The 22,088-nt window shown below is 36.1% G+C and overlaps 1 pseudogene; it reads left to right on the top strand.

Annotated features, from left to right (window-relative positions):
- The first annotated feature begins 15,384 nt into the window (after nt 1–15,384).
- On the top strand, nt 15,385–15,673 carry LOC102960593 (annotated as a pseudogene).
- The last annotated feature ends 6,415 nt before the right edge of the window (nt 15,674–22,088 follow it).

Below are 22,088 nucleotides of genomic sequence, written 5' to 3' on the forward strand. Positions count from 1 at the left end.
CCCTAGACAAATCATTGAACTTCAAGAAATGTACATTTTCCTCACCTCTGAAATACTAGAAACACCTCACATTTCAAAGGACTGCTATGATGGAAAAAATTTTAAGTATCTCAAAATCCTGGGGAGGGTTTCACTCTGCTCTGGATGCAGAAAATCCCAAAATACTATCATTCTCATAAGAGCAACTTAAGCCATATAAGTTACAAAATCATGGCTTGTTAAAAACACATCAGAAAACTAAGGATTCAAAGAAAACTCAAATGAACAGCACTATAAACAGTGAGTAACAATCTAGTGTTTATTAACTAAATGAATGAATAAATAAAATATAACATATCAGTAAAATGTAATATTATTTGCAAAAAAAAAAAAAAAATGAAGTACCCATATATACATCACTACTATAACATGCATGGACCTTGAAAATACTATGCTAACTGAAAGAAGCTAGTTACAAAGGATTACATAGTATGATTCCATTTATATTAAATAGTCAGAATTGGAAATCCATAGAGATGGAAAGTAGATTAGTGGTTTCCCAGGACTGGGAAGGGTAGAATGGGAAAATGTGAATCCGGAGGCTGATGGCTAAAGGGTGTACAGTTTCTCCTGTGGCAATGAAAACATTCTAAAACTGATTATGGTGATGGTTGCACAATTCTGTGAATATACTAAATGCCATTGAATTGTGCACTTATGAATTGTAGGTTATGCGAATTACATTTCAATAATTTTTTTAAAAATCAATTATATTTGCATTTACTAGCAAGGAATATTTGGGAAATGGAATTTTAAAAAACAATACTACCTAAGAGAAGACTGACAATTCCAAGAGTTGGTAAAGATACAGAGCAGCTAAAACCCTAAACCCTCATGTGTTGCTGGCAGTAGTGAAGATTAGTAAAATCACATGTGAAAACTGTTTGGCAGCATCTTCTAAAAGTCAATACATGCCTAGTCTATGAGCCAACAATTCTACTCCTTTGTATATTTCCAAGGGAGATGAGTGCTTTATGTCCACCAAAAGTTATGTATAAGATTGCTTATAGCAGCTTTACCCATAATAGAAAGAAATGGAAATAACCCATATGCCCATCAATAGTAGAATGAATAAGTAAATTGTGATTTATTCACCCCTTGAATACTACTTAGCAACTTAAAGGAATGTATTACTTCTAGACCAAACATGTTACAAAATCTAGTAGATCTACTGAGTGAACAAAACCAGACACAAATGGGCATTTGATGATTAAGGTTCTCTTTTCCTCTGCCCCTCTCCCCAACCCCCTCCTCTCTCTCTCTCTCTCTCTAAAATATAAAAAAAAAGAAAAAAGAAATTCAAGATTAAACTAAACTTAAACTTGTGGTGATAGAAAGTCAGAAGAGGGAGCATCTCTGAGTAAAGGTAAGAGTAAGCCTGTCAGGAAATATGAAGGAAACTTCTAGAGTGCAGCAAATATTTTATAACTTGATTTAAGTACTATATAAATATATAAAATTTCATCAAACTGTCCACTTAAGATCTGTACACTTATACTTCATTTTAAATGTTTTCTTAAGGGTGCCTGGGTGACTCGGTTGGGTGGCTACTGTTGGTTTCAATTCAGGTCGTGATCTCATGGTTTGCGAGTTTGAGCCCTGAGTCGGGCCTTGTGTTGACAGTGTAGAGCCTACTTGCAATTCTCTCTCTCCCTGTCTCTCTCTCTCTACCCCTCCCCTACTCACTGTCTCTGATTCTCTCAAAACAAATCAACTTTAAAAAATGTTTTCTTGAAAGTTATATAGTTTAGCATTTAAATAACTTTTAATTCTCATAAAAAGAGCTTTCTACAATAGTAGAGGTAAAAGCCAAGTGGTACTGAATTGAAGAGTAGATACAGAGGTGAAGATGTAAAGTCTGTGCTTATAGACTAATCTTTCAAAAGATGTTGAACAATGAAAGGAAGATAAAAGATGAACTTGAGGAGTATAATCTACAGAAGAAATTCCTGTTATTGGTTCAAGGAAAGAGACATTGGCATGTGCTCAGAAGTTAGAATAAAAAACATAATAGAGAGGGATGAAGAAAGACCTAAAATTGATAGTTTATCACAGAAGCTTAGGCTTTTATGTCAGTCTTGGGTTCCAGTCTAACCTCAATCACTTACACCTTACAAGGCACATACAACTTAATAAGGTCAAGATTAATTCCTCAGCTATAAAATGGAAAGAAATAATCTTAACTTTTTAAACTGTTGCTGTGAACTGTGAACTCAATAAATATCTATTATACCTATTCAAGGTGATTATGGATAACAGAGTTAAGAACACAGGTAGAGAAAATGAACTTATGAAATACCAGGAAAGAAGGAAATAGTAGACAAACAGTAAATTTTAAATAGCATGTGAACAGAAAAACTAAGTTAACAGCAGATTCTTTACATTTTACAGTTAAATTATCTTTTACTAAAATAGAGCAAAATTCAGTTCTTACACAAGAGATTCTTAAGCCCTTTATACAACACTGAATATTGAGATTCTGACTTTCGAGTAACACAATATTAGAATAGGAAGTCCAGATTTCACTAGTCCTTATTTTTACTATAACCCTTTGCCAATATGGAAAGTGGAGTACTAACAATTTGCATTCTAAGAAAAAATAAATATAGGAATTTTAATGTCTGTCTGGAATAAAACTATTTCAAACAATATCTATTTTAAAATATTGGAATTGGCAGTATTTATTGGTCTAATGCTTTTAAGCATAGAAAAACTACATTGCATGTGTGGAAACAAAAACCTCCACTAAAAAGCATGGAAAGAGATAAATAAAAACTATACCAAAGAGTGTGCCTGTTCTTAAAATTTGGATGTTCTCATATATTGTAATAAAAATAATCTTTAAATTTTAAATAAATAAATTCACCTTTACTTATTTGATGGAAATCTACATCATTTTACTGGGTGCAAGAGGCAAACAAATCTGGGGGTGTCTCCTTTCAACATGGCTTTCTTTCCCACTTAGTTCCAGACCCTAAAGGAAAAGGGAAGTGTGACAAGCTGAGAAATGCAGGTGCAAGTAATTGACTAGGCGAGTGTTCCATTGTCATAGAAGCAAAGCACATCAAATTAATGAGGCCCACAGAGACCCAGAAGGCTGGGGCCAATCAGAAGCCTGCTTTAGCATGCTTCAACATGTGCTGTAGGCGACCTGGCAGCCCTTTTGTTTATATCCCAAAGAAGCTAAAATTTCCCAAAAATAGAAATCATCTTCATAGTCTCACTGTGTGCAAAGTTTGGCTCTCAAAGAGCACACGTTTAAAACCCAAAAGTCATTAATTGAGCCCACACCAACTGGGGGTGGGGAGGGGGCGGATAAAGTTCAATTAAAAACTTATTTGGCTTTTTCTCAACGATGCTTGTTGGTATACAGTGTGTTGTTAAAAATGTAAGGAATCACCTAGGAGTCAGAAAAATTGAGATCTAATGCCACTACCATCCACTTTTCTCTTGAGGCAAGTCATATAACCACTCTGAGACTCTGTTTCCTCTTTTATAAAAAAGAAATAATTGAATTGGTGATCTTTTTCCTTCCAGCTCCAAATTTTTACCAGCTACACTAAGGAATTTCTTTAAAATATTATCTATATTTTGTAAAGTAAATTGTTTCCTTCTTTAAGAAGGTAAGCAATGAGTTTTTTTACATCTCTAACCTTAGCCTGAAAACCCTATGGATCTAAAAGAAAAAATGGTTATGAAACAGTTTTTTAAAGTTAACATTTTTCCATTTTTCTTGAGAAATAATTGACATACATCACTGTATAAGTTCTTAAACTTATAAACTTCTATAAACTTATATAGCATAATGCTTTGGTTTCTATATATTGTGAAATGATTACTACAATATGTTCAGCTAACATTTATCTTCTCATATAGATACAATAAGAAAAAAAGACAAAAAAGAAAAAATTTCTCCTTGTGATGAGAACTCTCAGAATTTACCCCCTTAACAATATTCTTATATATCACACAGCAATATTATGTTGTACATTACATCATAATACTTATTTATCTTCTAACTATAAGTTTGTATTTTTTTACCACTTGCCTCCAATTTCCTCCTGCCCCCGCCCCCAACCCCTTGCCTCTGGTAACCATAAGCCTGATCTCTTTTTCTATGAGTTTGGGGAGGGGGGGGGGTTGTTTTCTTTATTTTAATTCCACATATAAGTGAGATCACACAATATTTGCCTTTCTCTCTCTGATTTCACTTAGCACAATGCCTTCCAGGTCAATCTGTGTTGTCACAAATGGTAGAATTTCCTCTTTTTTTATGACTGAATAATATTCTATTGTATACATATACCACAAGTTCTTTACTCTTTCATCCTTTGATACACACTTAGGTTGTTTCCATGTCTTGGCAGTTGTAAATAATGCTGCTATGAACATGGGGGTGCAGATATCTTTTCAGGATAGTGTTTTTATCTCTTTTGTCTATATGCCCAGAAGTAGAATTGCTGAATCATATGGTAAAACTATTTAAAAATTTTTAGGAACCTCCATACTATTTTTCATGGTTACTGTAGCAATTTACATTCCCAGCAACATTGCATGAGGGTTTCTTTTTATCCAAATCCAAATCACATTTGTTAGCTCCTGTCGTTTTGATGATGGCCATTCTAACAGATTTAAGGTGATATCATGGTTTTGATTTTCATTTCCCTAATGACTAATGATGTTGAGCATTGTTTCATGTTCATCTTGGCCATTTGTATATCTTCTTTAGCAAATGGCTATGGAGGTCTTTTGCCCATTTTTTTAATTAGATGGATTATTCAGGAGTTTTTGCTATTAGGTTATAAGAGTTCTTTATTTTGAATATTAACCCATTATCAGATTATGGTTTGCAAATATTTTTTCCCATTCTGTGGGTTGTCTTTTCACTTTGTGGATGATTTCTTTTGCCATACAGAACCTTTTTATTTTGATATTGTCCCACTTATTTTTTTATTTTGTTTTTTTGTGTTTTGGGTATCATATCCAAAAAAAATCATTACCAAGATCCATGTCAAGGAGCTTTAGTCCTATTCTTTCTTTTAGGAGTTTCATGTTTTGAGGTCTCATATTTAAGTATTTAATCCATTTTGAGTTAACTTTTGTGAGTGGTGTTAAGATATGGGTCCAGTTTCATTCTTCTACATGTGAATATGCAAGTATCCCAGCACCATTTATTGAAGAGATTGTATCTTCCAATCAGTATTCTTGACTCCCTTGGCAAATATTAGTTGAACATATACATTTGGGTTTATTTCTGGACTCTTGATTATGTTCCATTGGCCTATCTGTCTGTCTTTATACAAGGGCCACACTGTTCTGATGACCATAGGTTTATAATATAGCTTGAAATCAGTAAGTGTGATGTCTCTTGCTTTGTTCTTTCTTGGGATTTCTTTGGCTATTTGGGATCTTTTGTGCTTACATACAAATTTTAGCAGTGTTTTTTCTATTTCTGTAAAAATGCCGTTGGAAACTTGATAGGAATTGCACTGAATGTATAGATGGCTTTCAGTAGTATTAACTCTTTAACATCAATTCTTCCACTCCATGTACACAGAATGTCTTTCCATTTACTTGTGTCTTCTTCAGTTTCTTTTATCAATGTCTTGTAGTTCTCAGAGCAGAGATCTTTCACCTCCTTAAATTTATTCTCAAGTATTCTTGATGCTATTATAAATGGAATTGATTTATTTCTTTCTCAGAAAATTCATGGTTACTATTTAAAACCATTACATATTTTTATGTTAATTTTGTATCCTGCAACTTTAGTGGATTCATGGACTAAACCTAACAACTTTTTGGTTGAGTATTTAGGATTCTCCATATATAAAATATCATCATCTTCAAATAGAGATAATTTTACTTCTTCCTTTCCAATTCTGATACCTTTTTTCTTTCTTTCTTTTGCTATCTAGGACTTCCAGTACTCTGTGAAATAGGAATGATGAAAGTGAGCACCCCATCTTGTTCCTGATCTTAGAGAAGAAGGTTTCAGCCTTTTACCATTAAGTATGATGTTAGCTCTAGGCTTGTCATATATGTCCTTCGCTACGTTGAGATATGTTCCTTCTACGACTAATTTGTTGAGTTTTTATGAGTGGATGAATGGATGTTGAATTTTGTCAAATGCCTTTTCTGTGTCTATTCAGATGATCGTATGATTCTGTTCTTTCATTTATTAAAAGGGATGTATCACATTGATTTGCATATTTTGAACAATCCTACATTCCCAGGATAAATTGTGCTTGATAATGGTGAATTACCCTTTGAATGTGCTGCTGAATTTGGTTTCTATTTTTAGAAATTTTGCATCTATATTCACAAGTTTTCTTGTCTGGTGCTGTCCTCTTCTGGTTTTGGTATCAAGATAATGCTGGCCTTTGTAATATAAGTTTGAAAGCATTCCCTCATCTTTGATTTTTTGGAAGTGTTTGAGAAATATTGGTGTTAACTCTTTTAAATGTTCAGTAAAATTCACCAACAAAGCCATCTTGTCTGAGCATTTCTTCATTGGAAGATTTTTTATTATTGATTCAATCTCCTTACTATTACTTGGTCTATTCAGATTTTCTATTTATTCCTGATTCAGTCTTCGTAAGTTGTATGTTTCTAAGAATTTTTCCATTCATTCTAGGTTGTCCAGTTTGTTGGTGTATAGTTGTTCATAGTAGCCCTTATGATTCTTTGAATTTCTGTGGTATCAGTTTCATCATCTCCTTTTTCATTCATAATTTTGTTTATTTGGGTCCTTTCTCTTTCTTCCTTGGTTAATGTAGCTAAGGGTTTGTCGATTTTATTTACCATTTCACGCAGGTTCGGCTTATCATGTCAGGGTCACCAATTGTGGGTTTGGCTTTCAGCTTTGTCCAGCAAAGCTGAGGGTGGCATAAAGGAGTACTCAAGACTCCACAAGTCAAGAGAGGTGAGAGGGAGGCTAAGGGAAAGCAAGATCCCATGTTTATTAGGCGTACATTATAGGAAAAACATTGTGCAATGTCAGTGGCTATGTGCCAATAAGAACATATAGGAAGCGTTCAAAAAACAAGGCATTCCCAGGACTACAAAGAGCAGATGCCAAAAGCAGGGTGGAGAACAAGATAAAATATTCCATAGATAACATGGTCTAAGGAATTCATGAGCTCAGGCAGGACCCAATCCCTAAATACGCATTAACTAGACACTGGTCAGCTATTTTCAGCAGGGCCAGAAAGCAGTGCAATGCATTCCCTATAATCTCCTTAACCAGGACATACCTATTTAATTTCCCACAATTTCAAAGAACCAATTCTTAGTTTGGCTAAACTCTTCTACTATTTTTCTCTTCCCTATTTTATTTATTTCTTCTCTAATTATTATCTCCTCCCTTCTACTAAGATTAAGCTAAGTTTGTTCTTTTTCTAGTTCCTTAAAGCCTAGAGTTAAGTTATTTATTTGGGATCTTTCTTGCTTCTTAACTTAATAGTAATGATTACTATGAATGTCCCTCTGAGAACTACTTTTGATGTATCCCACAAGTATCAGTACATTGTGTTATCATTTTTGTTTGTCTCAAGAAACTTTTTTATTTCCCTTTTCATTTCTTCCTTAATCCATTAGTTGTTCAGCAGAGTGTTGTTTAATTTCTATGTGTTCATGAATTTTCTACTTTCCTTCTCATTATTGATTTACAGTTTCATACAATTATGTTCAGAGAAGATACACAGCATGACTTCAATCTTCTTTAACTAAGACTTGTTTTCTGACCTAAAATATGGTCTATCCTAAAAAATGTTCCGTGTGCACTTGATAAGAATATGTATTCTCCTGTTGTCAAATATAAAATGTTCTATGTATGTCTGTTAGGTCTATTTAGTCTACAGTATTGTTCAAGTCTACCGTTTCCTTATTGATTCTCTGTCTGGATAATCTACCTATTGTTATTTTATAGATCCACTGTTCCTTGTTTCTTATCCTGCTATCTCTTTTTTGTGTTTTGATGTCTTTTGCTATCATTATGCTTGGACTTTTTTATTGTGTTCTTCTTTGTAATTACTACAGGATTTTCCCTTGTGGTTATCATCAGGTTTACACAAAATATCTTAAACTCATAATATTTTATTTTAAACTAGTAACAACTTTAATATAATTTTAAACTTACAATTTACTTTTCCCTCTCACGTTTTAAGTTACTGCTATTGCAATTTACATTTTTTTTAAATTGTGTAACCAATAACATATTGTTGTAGTTATGGTTATTTTTCCTACACTTGTTTTTTTTCACTTTTGAACTAGAGTTTTAGGGGCGCCTGGGTGGCTCAGTCGGTTGAGCGTCCGACTTCGGCTCAGGTCATGATCTCGCGGTCTGTGAGTTCGAGTCAGGCTCTGTGCTGACAGCTCAGAGCCTGGAGCCTGTTTCAGATTCTATGCCTCCCTCTTCCTCTGACCCTCCCCTGTTCATGCTCTCTGTGTCTCAAAAATAAATAAATGTTAAAAAAAAATTAAAAAAAAAAAGAACTAGAGTTTTAAGTGAATTATGCACCACTACTATGATATTTCAGAATCTAGTTATGACTATATAGTAACCATTACCAGTGAGATTTATACTCCCTTTTTATGTTTTTATGATGTTAACTAGCATTCTTTTACTTCCACTCAAAAAAACTCCCTTTAGACAGTCTCTTTAACAAATGGTGCTGGGAGAACTGGACAGCAACATGCAGAAGGTTGAAACTAGACCACTTTCTCACACCATTCACAAAAATAAACTCAAAATGGATAAAGGACCTGAATGTGAGACAGGAAACCATCAAAACCCTAGAGGAGAAAGCAGGAAAAGACCTCTCTGACCTTAGCTGTAGCAATCTCTTACTCGACACATCCCCAAAGGCAAGGGAATTAAAAGCAAAAATGAATTACTGGGACCTTATGAAGATAAAAAGCTTCTGCACAGCAAAGGAAACAACCAACAAAACTAAAAGGCAACCAACGGAATGGGAAAAGATATTTCAAATGACATATCGGACAAAGGGCTAGTATCCAAAATCTATAAAGAGCTCACCAAACTCCACACCCAAAAAACAAATAACCCAGTGAAGAAATGGGCAGAAAACATGAATAGACACTTCTCTAAAGAAGACATCCGGATGGCCAACAGGCACATGAAAAGATGCTCAACGTCGCTCCTCATCAGGGAAATACAAATCAAAACCACACTCAGATATCACCTCACGCCAGTCAGAGTGGCCAAAATGAACAAATCAGGAGACTATAGATGCTGGCGAGGATGTGGAGAAACGGGAACCCTCTTGTACTGTTGGTGGGAATGCAAATTGGTGCAGCCACTCTGGAAAGCAGCGTGGAGGTTCCTCAGAAAATTAAAAATAGACCTACCCTATGACCCAGCAATAGCACTGCTAGGAATTTACCCAAGGGATACAGGAGGACTGATGCATAGGGGCACTTGTACCCCAATGTTTATAGCAGCACTCTCAACAATAGCCAAATTATGGAAAGAGCCTAAATGTCCATCAACTGATGAATGGATAAAGAAATTGTGGTTTATATACACAATGGAGTACTACATGGCAATGAGAAAGAACGAAATATGGCCGTTTGTAGCAACGTGGATGGAACTGGAGAGTGTGATGCTATGTGAAATAAGCCATACAGAGAAAGACAGATACCATATCTTTTCACTCTTATGTGGATCCTGAGAAACTTAACAGAAACCCATGGAGGAGGGGAAGGAAAAAAAAAAAAAGAGGTTAGAGTGGGAGAGAACCAAAGCATAAGAGACTCTTAAAAACTGAGAACAAACTGAGGGTTGATGGGGGGTGGGGGGAGGGGAGGGTGGGTGATGGGTATTGAGGAGGGCACCTTTTGGGATGAGCACTGGGTGTTGTATGGAAACCAATTTGACAATAAATTTCATATATTGAAAAAAAAACTCCCTTTAGCATTTCTTGTTTTGTTTTTTTTTTTAACATTTATTTTTTAGAGAGAGAGAGCGTGAGTGGGGAGAGGCAGAGAAAGAGGGAGACACAGAATCAGAAGCAGACTCCAGCTCTGAACTGTCAGCACAGAGTCCAACACAGGGCTCAAACCCACAAACCATGATATCATAATGTGACCGAAGTTGGACACTTAACTGATTGAGCCACACAGGTGCCCCATCTTTAGTATTTCTTCTAAAGCTGGTGGTGATGAACTCCCTTAACTTTTGTTTGCTCAGAAAATTCTTTATCCCTCCTTCATTTCTAAAGGACAGATTTGCTGGGTATAGTATTCTTGGCTGGCAGTTATTTTCTTTCAATATTTTCAATATGTCATCTCATTCTGTCCAGCCTTGAAATTTTCTGTTGAGAATTCTTCCAATAGTTTTATGGGGAGTTGCCTTGTACATAACTTCTATCTTTTTAGTTTGGGACCCAAATCACTCCAGAGTGTGCACTGAATCCCCTGGTCAGGGGAGGCCACCAGTTTTGCTCTTCGTATGGGGTAAGTCATGGGCTGTGCTCTCTGTCCAAATGCCATGAACATACAGCTGCTGACTAGGTGATACAACTTCCCATGTGCTCTGGTAAGTCTCCTTGGTTGGACAGGATGAAGGCTGTATTCAGGGATGAGTGAGGCTACAATTAGATTTCCTGCCTGGGTACAGTAGAAAAAGCAACTCTAAAGCTGGCAAAGCTCTTTGTCTGTTGTCTTAGCTCCAGCTGACCTACATCTCAAGTTCCTTGACTGAACTGGCCCACTGGCTTTGCTCTACAAACCATCTACTCTGCCAACCTCTTGGCTTAAGTGCCACTGGGCCACACACCTTCCAGGAGTTTTCTCTAGCCCTTCTGGCCACATGAGGCCAGAAAACACTCTCCTGTGGCTATGTCTCAGTTCCCTTGCCTGCATAGGCATTTAAAAAAATTCTTTAAGTGTGGTTTTCTTTAGATCTTTGAATATATTTATAATAGTTGCCTTGAAGTCTTTGTCTGCTAACTCCAACATCTGGGGTTCCCTCAAATATGGTTTCCATTGCTTGCTTTGTCTCTGTTGTGTATGGTGCCTGTTTCTTAGAATGTCTATATATCCCATATGCACACAAGTCAATTTTTGATACTGATCCCTTACACCTCAAGGCTTGTTGTTGTTGTTGCTCTTTACTTCCTTATTGTTCCCTTATTGTTTAGTGTCTTGGATGCACTAGTTTGATGAGATCTATTTCCTCTTAAATGGGCAGCCTCTGATGTCTCCTTGAAGGTAAGAACCTTGAGAATGTACATAGTTTTCCTGACTATTAGGGATGATTGTGTGTTTAGCTAAACTCTCTTTGACTTTCATTTTTGGTTATATTTTTTAAAATTCTTCCTTCCCCTCTCTCTCTCTCACTCTCTCTCAATAAATAAATAAATAAACATTTTTAAAAGGTGGGGGGGGGGCTGCCTGGGTAACTCAGTCAGTTAGGCATCTGACTCTTGGTTTCAGCTCAGATCATAAGCTTGTGGTTCATGTGTTTGAACCAGTGCATCAAGCTCTGCACTGACAGTGTGGAGCCTGCTTGGGCTTCTCTCTCTCCCTGTCTCTCTGCCCCTCACCTGCTCAACCTCTCTCTCTCTCTCTCTCTCTCTCTCTCTCTCTCTCTCTCTAAGATAAATTAAAAAACATTCTTTAAAAATTCTTTTTAAGTGTGGTTTCCTATACATCTTTGAATATATTTATAATAATTGCCTCGAAGTCTTTATCTGCTAACATCTGGGATCCCCTCAAATATAATTTCCATTGCCTGATTTTCCCCCTTTGTGTCCTGTTTCTTTGAATGTCTGTAAATCCCAAATAGACATTTTAAACTATGATGACAATGGGGGCACTTGGGTGGCTCAGTCGGTTAAGCATCCGACTTCAGCTCAGGTCATGATCTCACAGCTCGTGGGTTCTAGCCCTGTGTCGGTCTCTGTGCTGACAGCTCAAAACCTGGAGCCTGCTTCAGATTCTGTGTCTCCCTCTCTCTTTCTGCCCCTCCCCAGCTTATACTCTGTCTTTCTCTGTCAAAAATAAGTAAACATTAAAAAAATTTTTTTAATTAAAATAAATAAATTAAATATGATGACAATATCTTACCAAATAGAGAATATCAACAAAGTAGAAACTATAAAGACAAAAGAATAGAAATTCTGGAGTTAACAAGTATAATAACCAAAAATGAAAATTTTACTAGAGTCTCTCAACAGCAGATTTGAGACAGCAGAAGAAAGAATCAGCAAACCTGAATACAGATTGATAGAACTTATACAATCTGTAAAACAGGGAAAAAAGAATAAAGTAAAATGAAGTCTCAAAAATGGTGGGACACTACTAAGCACACCAAACTATGTAAAATGGGAATACCATAAGAAAAACAGAAAAAAAACATTCCCAGATAAACAAGGACTGAGAGATTCTGTTGCTAGTTGACCCACCTTACAAGAAATACTGACAAAAATTCTTTATACTAAATCAAAGAGCCACCCATGCATGGGTGGCTCAGTCAGTTAAGCATCCAACTTCAGCTCAGGTCATGATCTCACAACTCATGAGTTCGAGCTCCGCTTGGGCTCTGTGCTGACAGCTCTGAGCCTGGAGCCTGCTTCAGATTCTGTGTCTCCCTTTCTCCCTGCACCTCCTCCACTCATGCTCAGTCTCTATCTCTCAAAAATAAAACATCAAAAAACAAACACACAAACAAAGGATGTCAGCAATTTGAAACTACGTGAGAAAAACAAAAAGTGTTGATAAAGGCAATTTTTCTGTAGGTAATTATAAAAGACAGTTTAATTGCATATTACTTCACTTAACTATATAATTGTATCACTGGGCTTTATTATGTATAAATGCAATGTATTTGACAATTACAGCACAAAAGAGGTGGGCAAAAACAAAACTGTATTGATATAAGAAAATTACACCAGATGGTAACTCAAAGGCATAAAAAGAAATAGAAAGACCCATAAGTGGTAATAGAAGGCTAATATAACAAACTCTATAAATATACACATGTCCTTTTTTCTTGTTTCAGCTTAATTTAATTGTAGTTCTTCTTACCATTGAGGAGCAAAGAGGTGTTCCCATACATTCCTGTAATTGTAATGACCAAATGGGATAGCCACAGCACTTGCTACATCTGAGAAACCTTAGCATTTATATTATGTCATAAAAATTTATTCAAAGATTTATGTAGAACACAGATATATTTTCCCCCACATTATTCACCCAATTCCTAATTAACAAGCGAGTTCAGATATAAACACCACATAATTACAAGTGAATATAGCCATAGAATGGCATTTATTTGGTAAACATTAAAGCAAAACCCAATCATGATTTGCTATCAATAGGACTCATTTTTCTTTTTTTTAAATTTTTTTTTTTTTACGTTTATTTTTGAGACAGAGACACAGCATGAACGGGGGAGGGGCAGACAGAGAGGGAGACACAGAATCAGAAGCAGGCTCCAGGCTCTGAGCCATCAGCCCAGAGCCCGACGCGGGGCTCGAACTCACGGTCTGTGAGATCATGACCTGAGCTGAAGTCGGACACTTAACCGACCGAGCCACCCAGGCGCCCCAGGACTCATTTTTCAAAGAACATTTTCTTCTGCTTTATCTCCACATATCCCTACATTTAAGAATACAACATGCTCTCCAGTAGAGCAAATAAGCTTTCTCCATTGAAAATGGAGAGAATGCCATCAGTCCCACCATGCAGGTTTTTCTCTTAGATCTGGTTTTTGTCACAATACACTACTTGTTCCCTATCATAAAAATCTGTCACATGGTGTCATGAATAATTTTGGCTTTCTTAGCTTTCTTTTAACATTATAGCATAATAATTTGGCAGTTTAGACTATTCATAGTTTAGTAAACAATTAAAATATAAATTCTCCAGACTTCCAAAGGAAGAAAAAATGTACTTAATCTAGAATTCCTTACCTCTCAGACAACATCTAACATGATGGGGACTATAAAAAACATTTATATGATTGTTAGTTCAGCATTTTGCACTTCAGGAAGTCTTTATACATACTTGACTAACTAGGATTTATTGGTATGATTTAAAATGGGTCCCCATGGAGTTGCATGACAAGAAAACACTGGTAGGAAATAGTATTGAGCAAACCAGCATAACTGTCATCTATTTGTTGCTGGAATCTAGAGATGCACAGGATCCATACACGAAAACAATAGAACCACTGAAGTCTTAATTCTGGGTGTGCATCGAATTAGTTATTGTGAGGCTTAACCTAGGTCCAGTGTGTAGAAGAGAGAATGACTTTAGTGGTGTATTAAATCCTCAGGTGTATATAAGGCAATTGTTAAATTATCATTAATAATGTTCAGGAACTTCTACAAACAGAATATTAAAACTGCATACATCCATATTGCAAAAATCTGTCACCAAAATTATCCCCAGGGACCTGTTCTTTGTTAGACCTACCAGTCTTCAATCTCACCATTTCAATAAGGAGAAATGGAAAAGCCTAAATTTGACAGTAACAGCACAAACAGGATGGCTAAGAACAAAGTTGTATCTGAGAAAGAAAATGGCACTAAATGGCTGATGTCCTCTTCTGGGATGTTCCACCACTAAATTCATCCTAGGACAGAAACAAGTGTTTCTTGTTTCTCCACACTGGTACTGATTGGTTTAAGTTGCCTCGGGTTTTATGGATCAAAATTGTCTCTATTTAAACTGTCCTTGAATGGAGACAATCAAGTTTAATCATTCCCCTCCTTCTTATAATACACATTTTCCAAAAAAATTTATCTAAAAAGTTGTAATTAAAGATAATGATAATAACTGCACTTACATTACAGGGCAATTTTTCTCAAGTCCCTTAAATGCTTCTAGGTATATGGTAAATGTTTCATGTATTACCTCACTTAATAGTTCAAAACAATCATAAAAGAGAAGTGGTCCTATTTCCTTAGTTTTTACATATAAAGAAAGACTAAGTGACCTGCCAAAAGTCATGCAGCTAAGTGGTAGAACCAAGATCCCCAAACCCAGGCTGTCTGGCTCCATAATCTGCACGCTTACCTTTCTGCTATTCTGCCCCACAGGATATTTAAGCATCATATATTTAACTCTTAAACACAAGATGACTAAAGAAAAAACACAAACACATAAAATAAAAGATATCAAACAGTAAAAGTACGAGAGAAAGAAAACATAAATAGGAGGGTTGGATTTTAGAAACAGACACTATAGAATGTGTGCCCTCTCCCTCCTCCACTGGTAATGCCTCCTTCTGTCACTCTTGGTGCTACTTGTGTGTTGATTGGGTGTGGGCCCAGTACCTCTTTTGCTGAAGTGGCAGCTGTGACTTCCACACTTGCCATGGCCAAAGAAAAGCCCAACAAAGGAGTTAAGACTAAGGACAACGATCATATTAATTTGAAGGTGGTGAGACAGGATGGTTCTGTGGTGCAGTGTAAGATTAAGAGGCATACATCATCACTTAGTAAACTAATGAAAGCCTATTGTGAATGACAAGGTTTGTCAATGAGGCAGATCAGATTGTGATTTGATAGGCAGCTAATCAATGAAACAGACACACCTGCATAGTTGGAAATGGAGGATGAAGATAGTTGATGTGTTCTAGCAGCAGACGGGAGGTGTCTACTAAAAAGGGAAGTTGCTACTTTACTCCAGAACTCTGTTCCTCCAGACCAAGAATACATTCTCAAAGAGAAAACCGCAATTTGGTCCCACCACATCCTGATTACTACAGTATAGTTAATTCTTTCATTTCCCCTTCCCCATTCCTTTATTTTACATAAGGTAACTGTCTATGTACACAAGCATATTGCATTTTTTTAACTAAATGGCCAATGATGTTTTCATCAACATCACTTGGAGACGGGATGGGAAAAACTACCGGTTCTGTGAAAATACCCCCTTTCTCCATTAGTGGCATGCTCATTCAGCTCTTATCTTTATATCCCAATACGTTATTCTGCTCTCACTGTTTAACAAAAAAAAAAAAAAAAAAAAAAAAAAAAAAAAGAACAACACAAAAATCCTTGCATGCCTTGTTTGATTGTAGAATTTTAAAGTTTTTCACTTATCATTGTAAAACAAGGACAATTTTAGAACGATTTTGTACATAGCTGTTACATGTAGGGCAATCTGTCTTTAAGTAGGGATAAATTATTCTAAAAGAAATGAAATCCAGATAGTTTTCCCTTCAAATCAAGAGTCCTCCTGGGTTTTTTTAATATAATTATTGTCAAATTGGTTTCCATACAACACACAGTGCTCATCCCAATAAGTGCCCTCTCCCTGTCCATCATCCACTTCCCCCTCTCTCCCACCCCCCATCTACCCTTAGGTTGTTCTCAGTCCTTAAGAGTCTCTTATGGTTTGCCTCCTTCCCTCCATGTAACTTTTTTTTCCCCCTTCCCCTCTCCCATGGTCTTCTGTTACATTTCTCAAGATCCACAAATGAGTGAAAACATATGGTATCTGTCTTTCTCTGCCTGGCTTATTTCACTTAGCATAATACCCTCCAGTTCCATCCACGTTGCTGTAAATGGCCAGATTTCATTCTTTCTCATTGCCAAGTAGTATTCCATTGTATATATAAACCACATCTACTTTATCCATTTGTCAGTTGATGGAAATTTAGGCTCTTTCCATAATTTGGCTATTGTTGAAAGTGCTGCTATAAACATTGGGGTACATGTGCCCCTATGCATCAGCACTCCTGTATCCTTTGGGCAGATTCTTAGCAGTGCTACTGCTGGGTCATAGGGTAGTTCTATTTTTAATTTTTTGAGGAACGTCCACACTGTTTTCCAAAGTGGCTGCACCAGTTTGCATTCCCACCAGCAGTGCAAGAGGGTTCCCATTTTTCCACATCCTCACCAGCATCTATAGTCTTCTGATTTGTTCATTTTAGCCACTCTGACTGGCATGAGGTGATATCTCATTGTAGGTTTGATTTGTACTTCCCTGATGAGGAGTGGCATTGAGCATCTTTGCATGTCTGTTGGCCATCTGGGTGTCTTCTTTAGAAAAGTGTCTATTCATGTTTTCTGCCCATTTCTTCACTGGATTATTTGTTTTTTGGGGGTGGAGTTTGATGAGTTCTTTATAGGTTTTAGATATTATCCCTTTATCCGATGTGTCATTTGCCAATATCTTTTCCCATTCCATCAGTTACCTTTTAGCTTTGTTGATTATTTACTTTGCAGTTTAGAAGCTTTTCATTCTGATGAGGTCCTAATAGTTCATTTTTGTTTTTAATTCCCTTGCCTTTGGAGATGTGTTGAGTAAGAAACTGCTGCAGCTGAGGTCAAAGAGGTTTTTTCCTGCTTTCTCCTCTAGGGTTTTAACGGTTTCAAGTCTCACATTCAGGTCCTTCATACATTTTGAGTTTATTTTTGTGTATGGTATAAGAAAATGGTCTAGTTTCATTCTTCGGCATGTTGCTGTCCAGTTCTCCCAGCACCATTTGGTAAAGAGACTGTCTTTTTCCATTGGATACTTCTTCCTGCTTTGTCAAAGATTAGTTGGCTATACATACGTGGGTCCAATTCTGGGGTCTCTATTTTATTCCATTGGTCTATGTGTCTATTTTTGTGCCAATACCATACTGTCTTGATGACTACAGCTTTGTAGTAGAGGCTAAAGGCATATTGTTGTTTAAATAAACTTCTTATTTTAAATGAAAAAAAAGGAAGCCACACTGTAAAGAATGATAAGAAATGTGATATAAAAATTACATATGTATATAAAATGAATTCTATCCTAAGTTACAAAACAAATACTCAAAATGTTCACCATTAATTAATATCACTTTGTTTCTAAAAATAAATTGCTAGATCAACTTTTTATCATCTGTCTTTGTTCAACAAATATTTGGTAAGGTACAAAATGGCACTAAGGGATGTGTGCATATGACAGGAAGGTGTAGGAAGCCACTGAAGCACAACATGGGGTGCCTGAATTAGGTGCCACGTGGTCAGGAAAACCTCCCAGAGGAAATAAAGCACAAGCAAGACCTGAGGATAAAGATGTTTTAGCCAGGTGAGGAGAAGGAGTTCAGAAAAAACGATGCAGCCTATGCACAGGCTGAGAGGCAAAAGAGAATAGTATGCCCAATGAATGGAAATCAAGCTCATAATAGCTGGTCACTGACATACATGTACTTTTCGACCATCATCTTTACCATTTTCCATTTTCAAGGGAGTGTAATGTTGGGAAACAGCCCCAGGTTTGGAGCCAGATGGGGTCAAATTAACATTTAGTTCTGCCACTTAGATCTAATCTTAGACAAGTTGATCAACTTCCCTAAGCTTCAGGCTTATTATTGGCAAAATAGCAATAGCAGCATCTAACTTGGGCATCATTAAAATGTATGTGACTGCAATTGAGAAAATGACTGGTACAGAAGCATCAATAAACAACTGTTTCCCTTCCTAGTAAATAAGCATATAGACTACATTTGCCTCAAGCTTTTTGTAAGAATTTGAAATGTTTCTTTGTATTTATGGTTTTGATTTCATGCAACTTGTTTTTTTATTTAATCTACTGTTGTTTTTACCAATTGTGCACTTTGAATACAAACTGGAAGAGATCCTAGAGAATTATCTACAGCTTCCTCAAAGTGGGGTCCTGATTGGGACAGCTGGGTGGCTCAGTTGGTTAAGTGTCCGACTTTGGCTCAAGTCATGATCTTACGGTTCGTGAGTTTGAGCCCACATCAGGCTCTGTGCTGACAGCTCAGAGCCTGGAGCCTGCTTCAGATTCTGTGTCTCCATCTCTCTCTGCCTCTCTACTGCTAGTTCTCTCTCTCTCTCTCTCTCTCTCTCTCAAATAAAGAAACATTAAAAAAATTTTAAATAAATAAATAAATAAAAGTGGAATCCCAATTACTGACTTTTCAGGCAGGAAACTTTTCACTGTGTAAGATGGTCCTGTGTATTGTAGCCTGTTTTCCAGCCCAGACTGATGACTAGTAACTGCCAACAAATCCCATCATTGTGACAAATAAAAATGTTCCCTGGGGGTCAGTATCACCTTATTTAAGAACCCACTGATTTCTCCCTCTCTCTTTCTCTCTCACCCTCTCCGCCCTCCCCCCAACATACATCTTTTTTACCAATTAAACACCTAAGGATAAAAGGCAGAAGTGATTTCCACAAGGCCAAAAATTAGCTAGTATCAAGAATAAGATTTGCTTCTCTGTTTCCTGATTTTTAGGCCAGGTTTCTTCAGATCCTAATTAGTCCCACACTGTAACATTCCATTAAATTTTTAAACTTCTTAAATTAACTTTTAAAATATTTTAATTTTTTAATTTTTTAATTTGTTTTTTAAATTCATAAAAACTTATTTACCAAAAGGGGTGTGTGTGTGTGTGTATTTCACTTCACAAATGTTGTATGAAGGGATTTCTGACATAAGGGGAAAGGGAAAGCAAATAGGCCATTTCATCACTCCATTGGAAAGAGTTCAACAACACTGGTCAATTTTCCTTTCAGTGCATTCTGTTGTAACAAAAGATTTCTAAGGACAAGCAAAAACTGTGATTATGTTTGAATTCTCTTTTTCACAAGAATCAGTGAAATATACAATCTCTGCTCCATCTAAACTAAGCTATTCCTGGAGTTAACACTCAATCCAATGGTACCATGACCTACATGCTAAAAAATTTTACTACAAAACATCATTCCTTAGCTACTGCACAGACAAGTTTTATACATCTTAGTTGTATTAACTTTAACAATAGTTAAATTCCATTCCTTAAGATATAATGCTCACATCTCTTGCCACATGCCATTAGACACAGATCATTATATGTGGCTTATATTTTCAGGAAATTTCACTTCAGGTCTGTATTCTGGGTGCAAATAACACAATCTGTGTCAACAGAGCTTTTATAAACATCTCTGAACTCCACTGAGTATCTGAATATTATGTGCATGCATTTACTTCTAATCAGATGGCCTGACACAGCTGTCTTTCTCCAAATCCCACAGTCCTGAGGGCCGTGAGTATTCATAAAGGGTCAGTGAACTACAGGATCTGTGGAGATTTGAAGAAGACAGAAGGTCAGTGGTAACTCTGTGAATTTAAAAAAGGATATCAAACTTTCTGTTTCCCCTAAAGACTGAAAAAAAAAGGAACAGTTGAATAACAGAATGTTAGACTCAAAGAAAACTGCCCACATTTTGACTCACAACACACTTTAAGGAAAAAGCTACTAAGAGCCACATTTGGAACACTCTACCTTTAGCATAAGAAAGACCCTGTCTTCTGAATGAGATACTTTATAGGTCTCTTCTTGATCTACAACTCCATGAAACTAACTTCAAGAGAAAATGGAAATCATTTTTTGAAGTCTCAAGACCTTGGTTACTACATCAAGGTAATATGTCCCGGTTTTAATACATATGCAAAGAAAAGATCTCCCAAATTCCTTTATCTACTTTAAACAGATTTCTGTCTCTCATTTGGCTTCTGTTCACTCAGTCCCATATACAGCAAAAGTAGAAGTTTAGATGGAATTACTCTTACAGTTATATTAATTGTTTTCCTTGCAAGTGTCATTTTTACTTAATATCCCAAATCTAATAATTAATGAGAAAATATAGCCCTCCTTTCCTTTCCAATAGTGCACTTAACAAAAACTGAGATATTCAAAATGTATATCTCATTTTTATATCTTATGGGTTTTCTTTTAATTTGGTTTTAGGCTAAAAAAAAACTGAATTGCTAGAGAACAATTATGACCACAATCCACACAGGCATATTTGTGAAAAGTACAATAGGTTGTGACCAACAAAATGCTGAGCCTCAGAGGTCCACATAGAATGTTAAATACCCTTCTGAAGATACATAACCAAAATATCCAGGTACATAACTTTTAAGGATACATACACATTTTTAATTTGCCTCACTAGTAAAGAACCATGAGAGTTAGTAGCAGATAAAGGAAATCTCAGTTGAATCATGGTTCCGGGGTAGAAAAAGGACATTCTACTTAACAAATGTTTTTTCCAACTTGTAGCACTTCTGAAAATTATTATATCCATGAATCTTTTTATATTCCTTATTCAACTAAAGTTTCTTATTTAAAAGCATCTCTCCACCTTACTAGAAGAACATTTTATAATTATAACCACATTACCAAAAGCCCATCATGGCTCTTTTCCTTAATATAACCATATCTCAATTAAATATATAAATCCCTATGGCCTGGCAGTTTGCAAAATCCCAAATTCATTCTTTCTTTCCAAAAAAAAATATATAGATAGATAGATAGATAAATATAGATATAGATATAGATATAGATATAGATATAGATATATATCAGTTTCCTTACCATGGCATATGCAATGAATCACATGTGAGACAGCAGAGCCCTCGGAATAATGAGAAAATTTTAAACTACATTCACAGACTAATTTGGTATCAATTAATATTAAAGAATCTACCTAGAAGACTCACCTCCAACTAATGTCTTTAACCCAGATGAGACTACACTCGTCTTCTTCTAACTTGTTCCTCACTCCCTTTACCATTCTTACTTTTACCTAGATCAAAATACTCAGTTTTGTCTTCCATATTCAGTCCCAAAGTTTCCCTCATGGGCCACCCTATAGATTTTGTTTTCCGTTTTGGCACAGACAATGCCCAGGAAAAAACTGACTTCATTGGCAACGTTAGTCCAGCCCTCTAACAACTACAAATCAACATAATAGAAACAGCCAATAGTTCAATGAGCATATTTCCATTTGCTCTACTCTAAGTGCTTCACATGTATTAACTTCTTGTATTTCTATAACATTTGCACAGAATAAATACCACTACTCCCTCCATTTTATAGATGATAAAACTGAGACATACAGAACTTAAGAAACTTACCCAAGGTCAGTCAGCTAGGATATAATATAGCATAACTGGCATTTGAACCCAGGCATAATCTGGCACCAGACACCATGTTATTAATAACCATGCTTTACTGACTATTAGTTTTTTTTTTAAGAACAGTATTTGTCATGCCAACAAAGTGTGGAGCCATGTGAAATAAA

The sequence above is a fragment of the Panthera tigris genome, chromosome D3 (genome assembly GCF_018350195.1).
Source record: "Panthera tigris isolate Pti1 chromosome D3, P.tigris_Pti1_mat1.1, whole genome shotgun sequence".
NCBI lineage: Eukaryota > Metazoa > Chordata > Mammalia > Carnivora > Felidae > Panthera > Panthera tigris.